The sequence below is a fragment of the Vidua chalybeata genome, chromosome 10 (genome assembly GCF_026979565.1).
Source record: "Vidua chalybeata isolate OUT-0048 chromosome 10, bVidCha1 merged haplotype, whole genome shotgun sequence".
Classification (NCBI taxonomy): Eukaryota; Metazoa; Chordata; class Aves; order Passeriformes; family Viduidae; genus Vidua; species Vidua chalybeata.
The window spans coordinates 25,904,666-25,926,458 of record NC_071539.1 but is presented as its reverse complement, the minus strand read 5'-3'; the positions used below and the strand labels follow the sequence as shown (position 1 = coordinate 25,926,458).

Here is a 21,793-nt window from a genome sequence, read left to right as displayed (position 1 = left end):
TGACGTCAGGCGCGCCGCCCGGCCCAGAGCCTGCGGAGCCGCCGCAGTGGCCGCGGGGAGCGCGGCCAGCCCGGCACAGGCTCGGCCTGCTGGGGAAGGCATGCGCCGGCGACACTGACTCCGTTCCCGTTAATGCCTTCCCCCGGCGCGACACGTGCTTTCCCGGAGCTTTAAATACATCGCCTCCTGCCCCGGGCCAGCGGCTGGCACTGTGGCGGCCCCACGGCACTCAGAAATCAGGCATTTTCTTTTCTTCCACAGTTTCTGATCTCACGCCGTGGAACCGCAACAGAGAGTAGCAGGCGCTTTGTTCAGGCAGTCACGCAAGTATCGGAGGCCAGGAAAGGCCGGCTGGTCTGTGACCTGTTACATAAGGCAGCCAGCAGCCGCGCCCGGGCCATGCTTGCATGATAGCCCTACGCTCTGCTGGGGTCAGTGCTGCCCGCACGCCGCTCAGCCGGCACCGATGGGAAGTGCGCCGTCTCACCGGCTAATTAGCGCTGTCATTTAAATTCTGTTTCCATTTCTAACGCAAAATGTATGAGATGGTTACTGAGGAAAGTGAGAACAATCTGTTATGGAGATGTAATATTTCCCCTGATTGATGGAATTTCTTATTAGAACTTTCCTCAGGCTCATTCTGGCAGCCTAGGAGGGAATACCACTCTTATAACAACAAGTAAAAAGAAAAAAAAAAATCATTAATTTGTTTGCTTCAGCTCTTTAAGCCTAGATAATACAGAAATAATATTCATCATAGTTACAATTTTGCTTAATTTGTCAACAAGCTCCTCAACTTCCTCCTACCCATCTATTATCTCTTCTGGAGCACAACAGCAGTTCTAACTAGAAAATACATAGAAAGCCTGCGGTCCTGTACTTCAGGGCTGTAGTGTAGCTTTTGCTTTCATGTACCTCTGAAGGACCAGAAAAGTGGTGTCGGTAGAACAGGGGAGATAAAAAGAGATCACCTATCTGTGAACAGGACAGGTCTCAGAAAATGCCAATAAACAAGATTTGTGTAGGTCAAATTCCATTTATGTAGGAGTCCTTTCTCTGAGGCTAAAACTGTCACCCTTCATTGCTGAAAAAGTATTTTCAGAAACAGAGGTATTAGGTTGGTGGTGGAAGGGAAGACAACCTTTACATCCAGGGAGGGAGCAGTTTTCTTCTGGAATGAAAAATATTCCTCTTGAGGATTTGGGAATTCAGCAGATCCTGCCCTGGGTGAACAGTCACGAGGGGACAGCTACCTTTTGGGTACGTTTTCAAAGCATTGGCTATCTGGGTTCATATAAAACTTTAGTTTTCATATTAGGTTTCAAACCATTTTAACCGTTTCCTGGATGAATTATCTCCATGGGTGCAGAGCATCAAGACTTTGTTTTGGAGCTGTCTGGGACTGTGTCCTGTCCTGTACCCACCCTGGAAGGTTGGGCAGGGCTGTGAACCCAGCCAGATAACCCAGCCCTGGATAATTCATCCAGGAAGTGAGTGCCATACAAATCCCATCTGAGGGAGCAGGACAGAGGCACAGATCCAGGAAAGATAGATCTTCAGTCTGCCAGCAATCCAAGCATATGCTGGAAGCACATGCAAACATCTCTTAGGTTTATCATTCTGAGATCTTTTGAATTAAACATGTTGGGCTCCTCATTTGCTGAGGAAACTTTGATCAACGAGTTTCTAATTAGCTGTGCTGCACAGCTGAAGGCCTGAGTATTAATACCCTGAGCAAAAGAACTAGAATATTTAGGTGAATACTGTTTCAACTGGGGATTTCTTTTCAAGCCATTTGCCAGTGAAGTGTGAAAGTGAAGGCTTTTGTTCAAATGTTCAGCCTGTTCATAATTGCACTGTCAGTCTGGTAACTTGCAAAGCATGATGTAAGATTCATCCCTCACTAATAATTTTGAAAAAAATGTTTGGAACGTTAAAGTCTTTCCAAACCCTGGGTTTTTTACTCCCATTCTTCTCCTGAATCAAAGCAAACAAGGCTGAAGTTCAACTTCCCCATTGTAGTTACAACATACCAGTTAAAATTTGAATTGGCAAATTAAATTTCTAAACACCTAAGAAACTGCTGTTTGGGAAAACGGATTTGGAAAAATTGAGCCATATGTTACTCTTAATTCTTTGTCATAATGCAGCTGACATAATACATCTCTTCAATACATGCTAAATTTTGATTGCCACCAACATCAGCATTTGAATTCTCACAGTCACTTGAGGGTCTTCAGCTGAAATTTGAATTTCAGATTTCATACTTTGATTCATAAAATATAATTAGACTCTAAACCAAGCAGAATATACATTTGCATTAAGAAAAAGCATTTCAAACAAAATAGATGCCAGCATTATTATTATAATTAATGCTATTAATATTACTACGAGTAATACATGCTCAATCAGGCAAATTTTTTTTTCCAGAATCAGCATTGCTTACAAGGTAATGAAATGAAAAGTAGTAAAATTAAGAAAACTATTATTCAACCAAAGATCCCTGCTTGCAACAGAAAGATCAGGAGAGCTACTGCTGGAGAACACCTGAAAAAGGAATTCAAAGAACTAGGACTCCAAAAGGGTTATGTGGTTATTGTTTATTAGTGTTTCAAAGCTTAAATATGAAGGTTATGGGCAACTTGAAAATAGTTTGGCATTGGGTGAGAATAGCAGAGCAGAAGATAGGTCCAGAAATAAGGCAAGCTTGGTTAACTGTTTGGAAAACTAAGCCAGGTTGCAATAGTTTGTACATAGCCTATAAAGCTTCCCTGATGAAAGAGAGATGGAAAAGAACATATTTCTGTTTTTCCAGAAGGTTGTATTGTTTTAGCCATGTGTATAATAGTCCTGAACAGAAAGGTAAATCATTGACTTGGAAACATCTTTCTGCAGACTGCCTTAACACACTTCCATGTATGCAGTGGAAAAGACTCTCGGCTTACAGTTCCTGCTATTTCTATGGGTAATTCACCTGCACCCGTGATCAAAATTCCTTGGCAGATTTTACCCTCAAAAATGACCCAGTGTGATCAGTTTGTGTTGTGCTGTCACATGAGAGGCGTGTCCCCAGCTGAAGGGGTTCCTGTGGAGGTCCTGGACAGGATGCAGAGCACAGCTTTCCCTCCTGAGAACTCCAGACAGGTCCCCTAGCAGAACTATTGTCTTACACACAAGGAGCTGAAGTGAAGGGCAGAGATTTTAAAATTGCTTTGGGTTTTGTTCTGCTCAAATCTGCAAAATAGAATGTATCCATGTAGCAAAACAACACAGAACTGCCAAGCACAGCACATGTATAACGCATGTGGAATAGGCAGTGTGCTTGCAGGCTACACAAATGCTCTGCTCCAGCTGAACCTGCCCAGTGCTCAGACCGCAGCACCACAGACTATAACATGTGCTAATAATCTGGGCACTATGATGCCTTAGGATTTTAGCTTTTATGTTTTCCATATATTTGTAATCCTGCAGCTCTTTAGTGTATAACTCTAAACTCCACACACAGTGTGAGCTGCTGCTTTCCCATTTTGGTCAGACACAACAATTCCTCTGCAGGCCTGGCACTCAAGGACACCTCACTGACTCAGGCCCCCAGAGATGGAAACAAAAGTGAGTTGAGGGGAGCAAACTGGGGGTAAATGACTTCATTACCTGAAGCTGGAATTGGAAGATTAACCCCCAATATGCAAATGGCCCAGACTTATAAAAGTGTGAAAACCTGTGACCCCTGGTCCATTTTTGGGTGTAGCCCCTGGAGGGCTTTGTCTGCTCTAAATGTACCTGAAGGCCCTTCAAAAATAGAACTGCTTTTTATTCCCTTAATTTTGTCTGGCCTCTCTTTTTAGGTAGCCCAACAAGGCATCAACTGGAGCATCTCTCTTACATGGAAAGGTTGAGGAAGCTGTTCAGTCTTTAAAAGAGACCCCTGAGAAGGAACTTCATTATTGGGCATAAACATTTAAAGGGGGGTGCCAAGAAGATGGAACCAGGCTCTTCTCAGTGGTGCCAAGCAATAAGACAAGAGGCAATGGGCAGAAAATGATGCAGAGGATGTTCCACCTGAACATGAGGAAGAAATTTCTTCCTGTGCAGTGCTGGCTCACTGGAACAGATTGCCCAGAGCTGGTGCAGAGTCTCCCTCCCTGGGGATAATCCAGACCCCTCTGGACACAATCCCATGCCACGTGCTCTGGGATGACCCTGCTTGAGCAGGGATCATGGAGGCACACAATGACTGCAGACATGCAGGAAGGTCTCTGCCTCTTGTCTTCCCAGCTGCCATTGACTTAAGAACTGGATTTTGCTAAAGGTGATGTGAGCAACAGATGTGTTGACAGAACAGAGAAACAGTTTCAGAGCAATTCAAGAACTCAAATGCCTTAGGAGAACTGTATTTTCTTAGAAAAATCTGTGAGCTAAGGCTTGAGAAGGATTAGCTCTTGCATACTGACAGCAGGAGTGAGAGACTTGCCCGAGGGCATGAGAAGGCTGTGGCCAAGGTAGAGGAGCTCCTCCTTGACCTCTAACTGATACCATGCTTTGCCTCTTCCTGGCCTGCAGTTTGTGGAGCACTCCAGACACCTCATTTCTGCAATGAAGTGAACTCTTCAGACACTTATTACAGAGGAAACAGCACAGAGAGGTACATTCAAATAAGAGGCATCTGCAGCTTCCTGGTGGCCAGTGTAACTCTCTGGAGGCAGATTGCAGAGTACACTGAGAACAACAGACAAACAAAAAGTCCAGCCAAAAGCTGAGGAACTTTCTGGGTGAAACTCTGGGATTTCATGGTCAGCTTCCATTGTTCAGATATTATTAAAAACAAACTGGCAGGAGAAAGACCACATGCTTATCAGACATCCCTGCAGGTCACACCACTAGAAAGCCATTTCACTGTCACTGATGTGGCCTGTTTGGCAGGAACAGAGTTTTGGATCTTGCTTTTATTTGTTGGCAGTTTTGAAAGGCATGGAATTACCAGGGATGGGTTAGATCCTTTGCAACTTGCAGCCATTCTGAAGAGGAAGAGAAGAAAAACCAAGCACAAAACACTTCTGTTTCCATTAATAACTATGTTTGGGCCTGACAGCCAGCCAGCATCAGTGGGAGCATTTCCTCTGAATTATCTAAGCTTTGACTCTCACCTTTACTTTACATTGGCTGTACTATTCCATTAGCATTTAAAGAGTGCTACATGCACAAAGGAAAAGATCTACAGTCATAGCCAAAAGAAAGACATGGCAAGGAAAGAAGAGATCAAAGAATAATTACATTTCATTTTCACTGAGGGACTAAAGCACAGGGGCAGTAAAAATTAGATGCAGTCACCTGGAAAATCTGTGCCACTGTGATGAAACATATTTACACCTCCCCTTGCCAAACTGTCAAATATTTGTGCTCCCTCATCAGACTGCTACTGTCCAATGGCCACCAGCAGAGAAGCTCCCAATCTATATTGTGGTCTAGGACTATCTTTTAACCTTCTCTTCAGTTACATGCTCCTTTGGATTTGGACTTTGGAAGAACTGTTGGTGAGGTGGCATCTGTTTTGCCTAATTTTGTTCTTGAAGTTTGCTGGAACTGGTAAGTTAAAAGTCAATTCCCTCCTCTTATTCTGAAGTCCTGGTTCTATTTGTCTACAAATGCATATTGAATTCTTAACTCTTAAACCCAACCTGCCAAACATTGGAATCAGTAGAAATCACCATGTCTTCAAAGGCTTTTGCTAGGCCCCGTATTTTTTCCCTTCTCTTCCAGTAGTCAGACATTAAAACACTGACACAAAGTAAAAGATAAATATCCATTGCCTCTTGGGAATTAGCATGCTGTGCTACACTGACATGTGTGGGACATGCTTGTGTTTGCTTTCTGCTTTTTCTAGGGACAGACTCCAATTCCTGCCTCTCCCAGAAGCCTCTGCATGCCTTTTGATTAAGCAGCAGGAGAGCTCCTTGACTGATGGTATTATATTTTACAGCTGAGATCTGCTGAGGTGTTTTGGTTTTTTCCAAGTGACCATAGGAAAACCCACAGTTATTTTTCAGAACCAGGGACCTGTAAGAGGGCCAGTGCATTCCACACACCCAACCCAGGTACTCAGAATTCTTTGCTAAGAATAATTTCTGCCAAGCTGTGTATTCCCACTGAGGTCCTCGGACCACATTGCAACATAGTGCCAGTTGTTGTTGCTAAGACAAGCCAGGAGCAAATTATCTCCTGCCAGAGAAGGAAAGGGCCAGCATGGAAATGTGTCTCACAAGTGTCTCTCTTCATCTACCCCTTTGTATTTAGGTGTTCTGAATGATCATTCTCATTTATTCTTGCTCTTTTTGAACCTCCACTCTGTCACTTCTGGGACTGGACATTTTGCACATACACAGGTATTGAAGCAAAGACCTTCCAGACCTGTGGGCTGCAAGAGTTAGAACAGAGAATTCAACTCTTAGCCCCAGCATTCAGCTTGTAGATTTAGGAGGAGATGGGCACCTGAGGAAGCAATCAGGAAAATTTGCTCCTCTGAGCACAACTACAGATTGCATATCAAGCTGCAGTGTTCCATACATAAATCTGACTGCATGGTAGTTCCCTTCCAGCCTGCACCTAGGTTTGTCTTCTCTAGAAAGGCACAAAGGATGGTAGCAGATGCCTAGGCTGAGCTAAGAAACATCCTTTCTCTTCCTCACCATTAACATGACAGAACAGTGTCTGGAGGTCTAAACTTTGCTAAGATTGGATTTGAATCAGAGCAGAAATGTTCTCTCTTCCTTACTGTGTCAGGTCTGGAAATGTTTGCAGGTAATTGTAAAATGCAAGCAAAATTAAGGTTGTGAAGATTTCCATTTGAAGCACATAAAGGTATTTCCCCTATGTTAATGTGTCAGACCAGCATTAGAATGTAGTGAAAAATACTGTAGAATGCCTGTTTCTGCAGAAGTTTGTAAACTTAGGAGGATAATAGTCTCCACATCATATGTTCTTTGCATATACAAAAGCTTTGGAGACAATCACTTGACAATTCCTATGTACCTTGCAGAAAGCATTCACCAGAAAACAGTCATGGGAACAATTAAGCTCCAGGCACACAGCCAATATGCAGCTGGTTTTAACATTGTGTGGATCAATTGCTGAAAACCTCATCTGTATAGAAAAGGTTTCTGAGCACACACTGAAAGCTCTTTACATGACTTGACTCATGATCTAACAACAACCAGAAATGGAAAGCTCTGCTGTTGTTTGTGTCACAGTAAGGACAGAAGCTTGGGTGTGTCTGTGTGTGTACACAGAGAGGCAGCCCATCCTCCAGTCACTTATTTAACAGAGCTGTACAAAAAGGGTTAATGCAACCCATCTCTGACACCAGCTCACCAGATAAGGTGCTGCTTATTTACTTTGAGCAGGTTAATAAATTGGCTACAAAGCAGAAAGCTGTGTTCCAAACCATTCAAGTCAGAAAAGCAGATAGAGTCATTTCAGGGATTGTGGTTTCACTGTGGTTTTCTTGTCAGCTTTGTCTGTATTTCAAGGTGCACTGTCTGGTTTCCAACCATTATAACATTCAGCCAACACCCATGTCTTCAAAGAAATTATTTCAGCCAAAGACATAAGAATGAAGGACATATTTCAAATAATCTTTGTTCAAGTGTCACTTGACTCTAAAAAAGTTACAAACCTCCAGAAAAATGTAAAATCTGTGGGACTTGAATTTTTTCTGCTGTGTTTTGTGTGGTCCCCTACATGATGGGGTTTGATCTCAGCCAGGCCCTACTCTAAGTCTGGCACTGAGTGTGCTTTTGGTTTCAAAATCAATGAATCCATGAAAATCACTAATCTGGAATCATTTCATTTCTGAGTCCCTTCATGGTGCCCTTTTCTTTGCCAGCCACTGAGCCCCTGTAATGTAGTAATTACACTGCTGACGGAGCCTAAATGAAGCCAGCCAAGTTATAATGTGTAATAGGGTTTCCTGGAAGCTTCTTTAGGCTGTCCCTATTTGTGTAGCTGGAAGTGTAGACTTGCCAATTTATTGGATGCCTAAAGAAGCAGTTAGGAATGAATGTTATAAATAATCCAAGGAGGTGTATCATCCTGCTTCTTAACTTTCTGAGGCACTTTTCAAAGACTTACATGGTACTAATTCATCCCATCAAACTTCAGACACTTCATTTAGACACTGGAGTGACAAAGTCCTTTTTCTGATTCCTTTTAGAAGACAGAAAGGCCTTTCCAGAGATTGCTTCTACCCATCTCAGCTTCAGTTCTTTAGGAGTGTCTTGTTTTCAACTTCACTTTTTAGGGGTGCCATTGAATAAACAGAAACCCTAAAGTGATCCTTCTCCTAATGTAGGTGTGTGAGGAGTTTACCACTGAGTAGAAACATCCTGGATCTAGGATTTGCCACAGTATCTTGAAATGTTTGGAAAATGTGGTTCAAGATGATTGCTGAGCATGGGGGTTCATGCAGTCACTCTGACTCAAAGATAGCTTTGGCTTCAACCTGAACTGTGCCTCCAATCCTCACCACTGTGTCATTTCTCCAAAGCTTGGCTAAAGATCTGCCTGCTCATTCCTTGGGGGAGAGGGAAGGGTTGAGAACTATGTATAATACTCATTAATATTGTATTGCTTTGCAGTAGCACAGAGCTCTGCCCAATAACCTAAATAATGCTAGTCCCAGGAAAAGTCTAGGTACATTAAAAAATGCTGGAAGGCTTTAATACTAGTATTACCCTTTAAATATTCATAATCATCTTTGAGCCTCATGTGCTTTCCTTTTGCTGAGTTGAATTCCCTAGCATTTGGCACTGTAATCATCATTCCTGGAGACTTCCATTTGAGGGCTGGCTGCTGCCAGCTGAGTGCCAAGCGCTTTTCTTCCTCCTTCTGTTTGTATTGACCGTCTGCATGGCATTAATGCTCTTGCCTCTGTGGCATTAATGCTTTCATCCCCAGCCCTTGTGCTCTGCATTCAAGAGGCAATGATGACAGAAGGAGCTGCTTAGAGGAGCCACAGCAAAGCCCTTTCCTTATGAGGAAATATAAAGCATTCACAACAATTTGCTTAGGAACTTGACAGTTTTCCTTTGTATTTCATTAATGAAGCTTGTGTGGGAATAAAACACATCATCTCCACAACTAATGCAACTGTAACAGAAATCCAGCACAGACATCCCCATTAATTACAGTGGATTTTTTTCTCTTTGACTTTATGCACTTGCTCTCATCAGAAACGTTCATTGACCTCCTGGGAGCTCTTTAGTTTCACATAAAATGGAGGCAAAAATGATGCCAAGTTGTAATAGGACTCCCATTTGTTTATGGATCAAAAGACTGCCAGATAGGGAAGAAGGGAGTATCTGGTTCCTGGTGTCACTCTTTATACCAGCAAGCTGAAGGAAACAACATCACTGCTGGAATCATCTCTGCCAGCCTCAGCTGACAGGACTGGCACAGAGTGAGGTACACACTGCAGGGATGGAGACAGTAGCCTAATTATTCTCATGTCCATGATAAACTGAGTGCACTCAGTTTACCAGGGGATAAACAGAGCTTTCAGTGGGATGGGGACAGCTGAGGAGAATTCTCTTTTGATTTACATCCTCCAGCACTCGTCACATGCAGGGCTGTGAAAACAGCATGGATATGGAAGATGCTTGCTGCAGCTGAGATCCTGGTTCCTTTAAAAACTCAGTTTGCCAGGAAGAACATATCCAGTCTAACAGGGCCCATCACACTTGCTTATGCAGAAAAAGGCTCTCACTGCTGAAGCTGTTACTCTGCTGTTATGAGCCAGCAAGACTTGAAAAGTGCCTGACTGCCTATATAAATAGAAAACTTGTGGAAATACAAGCCCCAGATGATATCCAGCATACCAATATGTGCTTATCAGTAGCTTGTCCATATTTGCTTTGGGCTTCTTTCAAAATTATGGTTTAGGGGGATAATTGACTATTTAGCCTTGTATTTTGGTTCACTTTAAAACCTGTAACTTCTTCAGGCTCTGGTTCATTAAAGTCTTGCAAGATGCCTGTAGCATCAGGGTATTTGCATTCTCTTTTCACCCTGCACCCCTCAATGGCTGCATCAGTTTGTGCCCTGCCATGGCCCGAGGCTGGGTCTCAGAGCTGCAGATGTGGGCACAGGAGTGCAGCTGCTGGCTGCAGAACAGGGGTTGGATTTAAGCACCAACCAAGGGGCTGCAGCCACTGTGTCTGTCATGAGGATCTCACTTTTGAAGGGTTTGTTTTGTTCTTAATCTTTGCTGTGGAAAGCTTCTGCACTGGCAGAGAAAAAACCCTGTGACTCTGAGGTCAGCCAGCTGAACTGGGAGAAAAGTGCAAGGGAAATTCCATGGAACTGATCAGACTTGTACCACAAGGTCACAAACCCAGAGCTTGTTTAGAAAGGGTGTATCTGGTATTTTCTGGATACTTGCAGAAATGCAGGGAGGAAGCTCGTGATACTCAGAGTTATTAATTTGTTCTGTTTTTCCTTTTTCAAACAAAATTGAAGTTTCTCAGAGATGTTTCAGAGCTCTGTCCTATGTCCCATCTCAGGTATGGGTTGCATGAGGGAAGAAGTATGTTACAAAGCATACCAGACATAATCCAGTTTAGAAGAGCTTTATATAGTCATTAAAAAACATCAAGTAACACAGATTCCACTCCAAGCATTGTCCCTGTGCCCAAATGCAAGGCTCTGAAGGGCAAGGCAATAGAGAGCTGTGAATAGCTTATTGTATCAATTTTCATTGGACTGACTGCCTTCAATTTCTTAGTAAACTGTTTACAGAAGTTTAGTGATATTTGTAAGTCACACTCCATCAATATGTGGTGTTACAAAATTGTCTTTACTTGATTATTTTTCTGTCTATCAAAAGAAATTTAATTCTTACTATTGTATGATGAGGTTCATATTTGTAATATTTTTTTTTGTGACTAGATCCCTTCTTAGACTGATAGCAGGAAAAGCAAGTGAAATAGGTTCATCTAAAGTTCAGCATCCAACATTATAATTTTAGAAAGCTGACTTTGTAGGAAGAGAGCAGCTGCTCAATCCTGTAAACTAGCTATGCTGAAAAATAAAATTTTATTAGAGACAGGCAGGGTTGAACACATACCATTAGCTCACCAGCAAAGCAATTCTGATATAGCCACCGAAGAGTCACCTAGTCCAGAATTCAATTTATGGAAGTCAGGTACTATTTTCATGCCAAGACCGATTTACAAAGTCTGGATATCCCAGAAAAAAACATGAGTATCAGAAAGTCACAAAGAATTCAAGGTCAAGGCCCCCACAGAAAGCAGCACTTATAAACAGACAGTGTTAATCTTGATGAGGGCACCCAGCATTTGCACACAAGTGTGAAGGATTACATCTTCCTGCAGAAGTGTGCTGAAACCAGCAACATGAGGATGGAAAGGGAAAGGGAAAGGGAAAGGGAAAGGGAAAGGGAAAGGGAAAGGCTGATACCAGCATTATGTACTCCAGAGAAAAGGCATAAAAGGCATAAAAAGCCTTGGGTGATACAGAAGCTTTCTTGTTGTAATTGCAGACCTTACACATTAGTTATTCACAGGAAGCTTCTGGAAAAGTGGGAATGTTCTGTTTTTATCTTGAAATGTGACATATTTTATTTGGTACAATGAATTGTACTCTAGGCACTACTTAGCTCCATAGCTGTAGGAAGAGTTTCTGCTTGAGATGTTTAACATATCTGTTAGCAAGTTCAAAAACTTGAGTGTAAAATCCAAGGCACCATGAGCACTTGAAGAAGTCTTTGTTCTGTGTGGTAGTTTAACATCAAGTATCAGAGAATGCAGTTGAAAATATTGCTTATATCAAGACAAGCAACACAGTATTTTTATGTAATTAATGTCTTATGGATCAGTCTCAGTGAAGTGTCCTTCTCTGCTTATTCACTAAACAATGCAAAATAGCACATGGTAAACAAAGACATCAACTGAGAACTGCATTTTTCTGTAGTAGAGCGCTATGAAACATGAGCTATTTCATTAAGGGTAGCCTAACTTCATAATAAAAAATGTTTCCTGGACCTGTATAAATAATGAAAAATATCCCTACTGAATGGAGTTACAATTTCTAGTACTTCCCTGGATATTGCTCAACAGTAAGAAAAAAGCAATGCAGAATGTGGTGTGGGGAATATGCTCATCTGATAAAGGGTCCATTTAGATTGGGCAACATGAGATTAGTAATTAAAAATGAGAGGAAGGTCACTAATTTGGTGGCTCAGGCTTTGCACTGAGAAAGGAAATATATTCAATATTGTCCAAGGCAGGCATAGCTAAGTTCAGTTTCCCTGTGCTTGCTTAGATCTCTGCCCTGGGACCAATGTCCAACCATTACCTGATCCGTGCTGCTGGGAATGGTGTTACAGGAACAGAGGCTTGTCCCTGCATGCCTAGCAGCACTGGGGACCAAAGAAAGTTTTAGGTACAAGGTTGAGAGAGATGGAACACAAGGAAGAGCTGTTTAGTCATTTTAGTGTCAATCATGTTCTCCTAATTCTAATAAAGGTCTGGCAGGAGTTTTGGAAGAAAACAGTTCTCTGTAGGGCCTTATTACTGTCATGGAAGTGTCAGCACTTAAGTGGATTGCCTGAACTTTCCAAGTGGAGTATATTGATCAGCAAATGGAAATCACTGCACAGACGAGGTGCAAAGAACACTGATGTTCACTTTCTCTTGAAAATGTCATGGAAATGTCTGGCAGATAATTGTCATTTGCTTTTCTACAATAACTACTCAAGATTTCCATCTCTCCCATTATAAGCACTTGGACTAGAAACTCACAATCTGAGTTTATTAATCATAGTAGATGTTTCTGCATTAAAGTGCTTCAAATGTGTATTGGAGTGAGACAGGTACCCATCAGAGCAGAAGCATACAATCATTGTCATCTGAAAGTGTTTCACTGTTGTTAATTTTAATAATTTGGAAGAACTCTAAAAACACTGTGAAAAGTGAAAAAGCCAAAGGTGTTCAGTTGTCAAATAGCACAGCTTTTGGAAAGGAGTTCATCCCTCAAAAGAAGAAAAATACAAGTTCAGCAGCTCTGTAAATATTGTTTCCATGTAGCAAGAACAACACTTAGAATTAAATAGGCAAGAATTGCAACTGATGTAAATGAGATTCTGTGTGTCCATATAAAATGAACTACTGGCCTGTAAGCTGGTGTCGATAACAAAAGGAACAAACTTAGTGCATAAAAAAGAAAAGGTTGTATCAGAGAAATTGAAAGACTCATCCTAAAGTTTCAGTGTCCATGCACATGCCCACAGCTTTTGGTCTGCTGCCCTTCTTTGAATCCCATTTTTAATGGCACTTCCAACCTCTGGTAACTAGACCTGGCACTCGCTGATTTCCGTGTGTGGCACACTGAACATCCCAGCCCCACTGGTGTGCAGATACCTGGCTACACTCACATCCACACAGCCTTGCCAGGTGCAGCAGGAGTGTCTGTCAGCAAACAGGGAACTGGCTCTGAGCATCTGGCTCAGAAGGGCTTTTTCAGCACCAGAATGATTCCCAAGAGACAGGCAAATGGTACCATCTGTGCAGTCTTCTGACTTCCAGCCTTAGTGCTCACTGCCATCTCACTGGGTACAAATTTTATTTAGGAATAACCTGTTCAGTTATTGTTATATATATAATTTTATTAACTAGCAACTGATTCACATTTAGAATTGTCCTAAAAATGTCCAGGGCCAGTTGTCATCTCCCTGCCTCCTTCATGGTTCTCAGGAAGCTCATTTTGATGGAAATGAGTCACATCCTTAGAGCATGCTTCACTCATTATCTTGTCAAAGCAGAAACACAGATAATGAGAAAATGCACTTAGGGACAATTACCAGGCCATGGACTTAGATGGGACCCAAAATCACTTGAAGTAGTTTTAGAAGAGAAAATGTTGAACAGAGAGTGTTTCAGTAAATAGAGTAGGAAAAAGAATAAATCACACTGTGCTGTGATTCTAATAACAGATGTGTCTCTTATCTGAGCCTTATTTTCAGTTGGCTGCAGGTTTAAAACCTTGCATAGTAGCTAAAAAATACAGAAAAACATGCTGTATATTCTTCAAGAGGGGCAATTAGCCTCCTGCTGGATGAATGTCAGCTATTGTTCTCCTATCAGGGCAGTTTCAAGATGAAGCTAAAGTCACTTTTTATTTTCCATCTCAAGTTTCCATGGTAACTGTATGTAATCATCATATTTGTAAATAGCAACTACCCATTTAATTTCACAGCCACTCTGAACATTTTTTGCTACAATTTTAACATCCTTGAAATGTCCAACTCTTGTCTTCTTACAATTTTCTGTCAGTACAGATAATTATTTGGGGATATTTCTGTTTAAGAAATTTTCAGTGATGCAGTAGCACTGTAGTACATCTCTATATAATACAGATGTGTGGGGGTCTGTACATGCACAGACACATAATGAACATTCTCTGGCAATGGCACATCCCATTATAAATCTTTATTTTTCAACTTCTTACAACGTTGCCAAGTCCAACGGTTGAATGCCATTCGGCCCAACTAACATTCCAGAGATTTCTTTTGGAGTTTCAACTAACTTTTTTCAGTTGTGGCCAAAAATGTGGCAATGGAAGAGAAGAACAGTTTGCCTCCATGAACTAGATCTTACAGCTTTTTCAGCAAATCTGGGAACAGGGCATGGCTGATACCTTGCTGTCATAGACACAGATTTTTCTAGTCCTACTAAGAATTATCCCAAATTGGGCTAACTTTTAATCTTCTGAGAACTTTTATCTCTCATAGACACAATCTAGATTTCCTACAATTCATAGCTGGAATTTGCTGGGGTTTCTATCTGCACTAAGCACAGTATGGTCCATGAGAACTCCTACGTGCTGCTCCAGCATGGAATGACACTTGATGCCTTCCTGCCTCTGCTTGGCTTCAGGGCAGACTGGGGACAAGTGGTGGGGACAGAACAGAGAGCAAGAGAGCAGCAGAAGGACTCTCCTGTGAGACCTGCACATCTGGTTAACATTAAACAAGTATTTAAAAGCTTGTAAGTAAGGACACAGAGCTTGAGTAAGGACACAGAGCTTGAGTAAGGACACAGAGCATTTTTAACAAAGCCATTTCCCTGAATCTCTCAAATCTCATCCCTTGCAAACTTAAGCCTCTTTCCCATTTCTACCCCATCCACCTTACGTCCTCAGAACACTTCTTCCTGTGGAATTAAACATCAAGAATACAGCTTTTGGGTTTGATCTGAGCCAGTGGTCTGTATTGGAATCTTGTCAGTTTTCCATTAGAAGAAATGGAGAATGAAGTGGGGAATTACTTTGATGTAGCCCTTTTCTTTTCCAAAGAAAACACAAAGGTCCATTTCCTTGGGCACAGGAGGAATTAAAGAAAGAGTTGTTTTACTCAGCATCTAGTCCCTCCCAATTTGCACTTGGCCAGAGAAGTTAATTCTGGCCACAATCCTAAAGCTATTCCACAGAGAAATGTGTCTTTCCTACATTTCTCCTGCCTAAAAGGTCACTGGTTATACCCATGAATTCTGGAACACAGCCCTCACTCACAACTTTTTTTAAAGGACATAATTTTAAAGAAAAAATAGCAACAGAAAAGTCCTTGCAGGTTTGTTTAACCAAAGTTAAACGGTTCCATTGTGCAAAAATGAATGCACTATTAATGAAAAATACCAGTTATTTGAAACATGCTTAAAACTTAGAAATATTAGAAAAATATTAATATTTTCTTTTTTCCCTTACACATTCTAGGAAATAATTGTAATTTTTGCAGATAGACATCTGAAGTGAAGCACATTAATTTTGGGTGATTCCTGCAGGAGTCCTGTTACCTGGTTCACAGAGGGCTGGAAAACAGACAATAGAAGCTGGGATCTGTCTGCTGCAGATTCTGTAATGCTCCTAACTTCCTCCTGCTTTAAGTCATTTTTTGTTGAGGTGTCTGGAGAAATACACAGAAAAGAGGCTTTAAAAGGTTACTTTAATAGTAAGTAACATCAAATATACTCATTCACTTTAGTAGTGAACAAATGAAAAAGGAAGCATAAATTGTAGATTTTTTTTTGTTTAATACATGAAAATTATAACATTATTTTTCTTCATAGCACTGAATTAACCTTATTCTCTTGTCTTTTGCAAAGTGTTGACATCAAATAAGCAGCAGTAAGTGACAGGGAATACAAATTAGCTTCCTTTTCTAAGTGTTACGGTTCTTACTCCTGATTCTGGCAAATACAGGGGAAAATTGAATGTGGTATTCCATAACACTCTCTGGGAATTGTCAAATATTCTACTGATACCAGACTGAATGATGTTAAACATTTATCTGTTACAGTTTACTTATCTTCTGGGGGGGTGGAGCTAACTAGTTCTATGTTGGATTTTTATTGTTCAATTCTAACAAAAGAATTTGCCAGTTTTGTTTGTAGAGGCTCGTAGTGGCTCAGAGCTCTATAAAAACAGAGCAGGTGTTCACTCTGCCAGAACTGCTGATGGCCTGCAGGTCTGAGAAGGGTCTCTCCTCTGCTTTTGAAACTAAAGGACATTATTACAGTGCTGTCAACAATACTCAGCAAAGATGTAGCTGAAGATTTGCATCATTAAAATAAAGTCACAATAGTAACAAACATTTGTAAAGCCTCACTAAATGCCACAAGGCATTGTCCTTATTGTAAGCTCTCACAAGGGAAACATAGGAAATATCTCTTTCCTTATTATTTCCTCAACCTTTAAGCAGTCATATCGTTGGTCTTCAAAAGTTGTCCACATGTTTATCAATAGGACACAATGGCTTAAAATCTGTCTCCAATTAGGGCAAAAGAAATCAAACCAGGAAATCAAGGATTTTACCTCATAGATTCACTTATCTGTGTAGTAACAGAGTAGAGTTGAGCTATTTATGACACAGTGATATTTACATACACTCCAAAATCTGTTTAATTTTCTGTCTTTAATTTTGTAATTCCTGGCTTTTGGATGTTAGGGATCATTACAAAGTTCTTACTGTGCTTTCTGTTACACATTTTCAATCCTCAGTATGACGGAACTAGTATTTTGTCTGGTGAATTAACTCCATGTATGACTTACTTTTATGATGTTGTGTTTTGGAATTAAGAACCAGGCTGAGTGCCTGTTAACAGCCCCTGTGCATCACTGTGCATGAAGGAGGTATGCTGAGTGAAAATACTTCTGATGCCCATAAAACAGAATCAAAAGAAATGATTGAGTAATAAATCATGTCTGATGTGAGTTAGAATTGTGCCACAGCTGGTGTTTACATGGACTGATATTTTCAGAAGCTTTTGTGTACCTGACAAAGATACCTGTGAGGACTTTACGTTAGAGGAAAGCACGTGTCCCATACAGAAATTAAACATGTATAAAAAGGGAATGTGCCCACTCCTGAGAAAGGGCAAGTTTGAGGGATAATAACACCCTGAGGTATTTCATATGGCTGATGGGTCAGTGAGGCTCTCAAAAATCAGAACAAGTTTGCACATTTCTTTTTCTGTTTGCCACCCTTTGAAATGTGTTTGCCACCCAAAGTGTTTGATCAAAACATGTATTTTTGAAGATTTTTAATGAAGGAGAACGATAAAGCCTAAAGAGAAGGCATTTTGAGCTTGTGGAAAAAATAAGAAGGAAAAGCATGGGAACTCCTGGATGGTGACGAAAGGGATAGGAATGGGAGAAGCTAAAAATGAGAAATGCATGTCCTTATCGAGGACAATCAAAACTGCCTAAAATCTACTTTTCAATTACCTTTTTGCCAGTTCTTAGGGATATTTTTTTAAATACAGGGCCACTTGAGAGTGCTGAACAACAAGCAATGAAAATGTACCCTGAATTAACACGACCCTCCACACATCTCCATTTCAAGTTCTTAACTGCAAGTTTTGCTTCCTTTAGAGTTTGCAACATGGGTTTAAAATACACAGACGGTACAACTGAAAATTGTTATAGATACATATTATTATAATAGATAATATTTATTATAATATTATAATATTGGCCTTTTGCAAATATTAAAATAGATTCCATATGTGTAATGTTAAAAAACTTTACATAAAATATAGTTTTTGTTTCTATTGTTAATTAAACTTAATAAAATAACTGATATAAGTGTACTTATATTAAAATACCTACTTAAATGAAATAACACCCAGTAAACATATAAAGAAAACACCTACTACAAATATACCAACTATCAACACTCACTGTCTAAAAACAGTGTAGACCAAGACCCAAAAACTAAAAGTGATAAAAATAAACTAATACCACAACCTAAGAGTACTCTAAGAAAATAAAACCAAAAAAGAGCCATACTAGACAGTTCTTAGAATATGTAAACTAATATAGAAAAAAAAGTTTACTATACATAATTATTTATAAATATATAAAAAATGATGTAATAAAATATTATATTAAAAGCATTTCCAAAATAACAAGTGTACTCTTAACTAAATATCCAACACCCAGCTGTTTTAACCCTTTATTTCTGTCTCCTACTGTCCTTTATTAAACTTTTTAAATTTTCACAAGAAAGTAAAGGTGTTTTTCACAAAAATCACAAAAAAACCCACTACACAAAATACTAAGAAGACAGTAAGTAACTACCTATTTGTTTCATACAAGACTGTTACCTGGATAAAAATATCAGTGTTGCAATAGGTTTTATTGGCACTGGGTGGAGGATCCAAGGCCAGGATCTGCCTCTTCAGGCAGCCCCCAGGGGACTGGAGATGCACAAGTTTCCAGAGCAGTCCAAGCAATTCCAAGTGAGCCAGACTCTTAGCAGTGCAGAACAGTGGGATGTTGGGTGCTTGAAATACTCTGGAAAATCCCACAAAACACAGGGAATCATTTAGGAGCAAGTGTCATCTCAGTGTAGATGGCACAATTCCCTGCAGTGCCTTTGTTTTCACATCCTTATTACTGCAAATTGAGTCCCCCCGCAACAGACAGGCTGCAGGGCCCACAGCCACACCTTTGCAAGCAGGTTTTTGGTGCCACTACAGCAGTGAGGACCTCTCATCACCCAGACAGGTCTCTCTCATCTTCCACAAACAAATCACACTCAGAAGGGTGGCATGGCAGTGCTGGACACTCTTTCTGAGTCACCTTCCTGCTCATTCCTGCTGAGGTAGTAATGGTACCATTCTTCTTGTCCTGTAGCTGCCATTTATTGCAAGATTCCTCTGCAAGTGACCAGCATGAGGGATGAATGTCAGCTCACATTTCTGGAAAGTGTATTACAATAAGAGGGAGACATTTGAGGATAATTAGAAAAGGGGAAGCTGCCCTGCCTGTCATAAATGTCAGCAAGCTGAGAATCAATTTGCATTTGTCCCACAGAGAATATTATCACTTTTACATATTACTACTGAAAATATGACACTACACAAGGGAAGTATCAGAAGGTCTCCAGTTTTATTCATTTTTAACAATAATACCCATTTTACTGTAATTTTTTCCAACCACATCTATATGTGTGTATTTGCCTGGTTGACAGGGGCTGGGCACCATATAACTAATCTATAGTTAATAGATTGGACTAAAAATTGCACAAACCAGACAGAGACTGCCTTCTGAATGTGCTGCCAGGGTGTAAGAGTTCAGAGTGTTGCTTTGTCATCTCTTTGGTATCAGGTTTTTCTTTGGGCTGGAATATTTGCTGTCATGATGTATGGAATTACACCAGGAGACAAGCTGAACTTACAGTTGAACTTGTAATATTTTGCAGAATTCTGTCTGGCACAAAGACCAGCATGCTGTGGTTTTAACAGTGATGCACAGTGGGATAACTCACGGGGGTGTTAATGGTGTTGCACACCCCTAAGTGAGAGAAACACCAGTGAAACCTGAGCTCACCTGATTCCTGAGCCCCCCCTGTAACCTCAGGGGTGTCACACCCCTCAGGATGCCAGGCTCATCTGTGTGGGCTGTGTGCTGCCCAGGGCTCCACTGGTTGTACTGGGGATCTTCTGTAAGCAAAGCATAACCTGGCATGTTTCACTGTCTCCCCTGAAGGTGTTGATTTATCCACATCTGTTGTTTGCTTCAGCAGCCCACGGACATCAGCAGGGACAAGGCACTGGGCCACTCAGCTCCTACCTGTCACCAGCTGTCTGTGCCTGATGGCAGTGTGACTCTCCCTGGTTTGTGTACTCCTGTGCAGCCCAGGACCAACAATAATGGATTTGCTGTGCTGCCAGCAGCCCCTCTTTGGCGGTGTCAGTCATGGTGCTTATCAGAAGCACCCAGAACCAGTGGTGCTGTTTGCACCGACTTCTCAGGACAAATCCCCTCTGTTCAGACATTACAAAGTCCTGTTTCCTCACCTGTTGTTGGGCACTGTGAGTGTTGGCTTGGTTGGGCCTTTCCCACAGGCGTGTGCAGCTCCAGGTGTGTGTTTTTGAGGAGCAGCAATGTCAATCCTGCTCAGCTGTCCCTTGGCTCTCTTGTGCTGCCATGTTCAGTGATGCCCGCAGGCTCTGGGCTAAATTCACACTGCTGCCTTGTCCCATCCTCAACAGGTACTTAAAAGGTCAATTTTAGATCTCTTGAGATGGGAATTCTGAGCGCTTTGACTGAGGATCACACCTTGCCAGATCTAGGCAGGTGTAACACTTGTAGGATTGGCTTGCATCCATCAACTGGAGAATGGAGAATTAGTTAGAAAGCTCTCTTATACATCCTGTTTTAATTCCCTGTGCTCTTCTGTTTCAGTTTTGTACATACCTTGGTGCAGTTCAAACCTCTAGAAAAGTTTCCTGGGTTTTAATTCCCTGTGCTCTTCTGTTTCAGTTTTGTACATACCTTGGTGCAGTTCAAACCTCTAGAAAAGTTTCCTGGGTTTGCCTGCTGAGCAAACAAAAAGTGTTGGGAAAGCAGGGATTTTAAGGAGGCGTCCCCACAGCGGCAGTGATTTGTGGAAAGAAAACTCCACAACTCGTAAAAGTCGTGAAGTGTGCCCAGTAGCCCAGTAAGGCACTGACCCCGTGTCTCAGTAGGAGTGCCTTACTGGGCTGCTGGTGCCGTTGGAAGGGCTGTGTAATCCTGGTTTCAGGATTAAACCCTCTTTTCACTACGTTTCAGCTCACACAGACCTTCACGCTCCGGCTCTGCCTCTTTCCTCGAGAGAGGGTCCTTGCTCCTTGCAGGAAGGGCACTGCATCCCCTGAAAGAAGTGGCTCAAAAAGCTCTGTACAGCCCCTAAACCGTGTTTGCCATAGGACTTGGAGAGGCCTTCATGGAAGTGGGATTTTTCTTTCAAAAAATAGATATGAAAACTAGATGGCACCTCCAGAACCGTGCCAGCCAGCCTCAGCTTCTGCACCGTAAGCTGTCGTGCCACATGGCAGCTGGTTTTATACATCTGACTCTAAGGCTGAGGAAGGTGACAGCGAGCTGCGCTGGCAGGCGCTTTAATGGGATTATGCAGCAGGCCATTAAGACTCCCTGGGACACTGAAACGTGCCGTTAGAACACTTCGCCGACCTATTTACTTCTCAACGCAGTATCTTTCCCTCTCCCAGCGGGCACACGAGCTGCGGAGGCTCGCCTGCCCCGAGCGCTGAGGGGCCGGGCCGGGCCGCGCTCATCCCGCCCGCCATAGCCGCCGGGCCGCGCGGTCACGCGCCCCCGGCCTTCCGCGCACATGACCACCTGCCCGCCCCAGCCGGGCGGAAGTGACGTCAGGGCGGTCCGTGCGCAGTTGTGCGGTGCGGCCGGGGCGCAGCGGCCGCCCCCTCCCGTGCCGTCC

General features: G+C 41.9%; 1 long non-coding RNA gene across 2 annotated transcripts; it reads right to left on the bottom strand.

The window, feature by feature from the left end:
* Positions 1-15,866: 15,866 nt before the first annotated feature.
* On the bottom strand, positions 15,867-21,698 carry LOC128793202 (uncharacterized). 2 transcript variants are annotated; one of them, XR_008432682.1, is made up of 3 exons: positions 20,370-21,698; positions 18,672-19,268; positions 15,867-15,970 (listed from the first exon to the last, which is right to left on the bottom strand). It is a non-coding gene; the product is annotated as an uncharacterized LOC128793202 (long non-coding RNA). The 2 variants fall into 2 exon arrangements; XR_008432683.1 differs by lacking the exon at positions 15,867-15,970 and having other exon boundaries at positions 18,070-18,861; positions 19,016-19,268.
* Between the last annotated feature and the right edge of the window lie 95 nt (positions 21,699-21,793).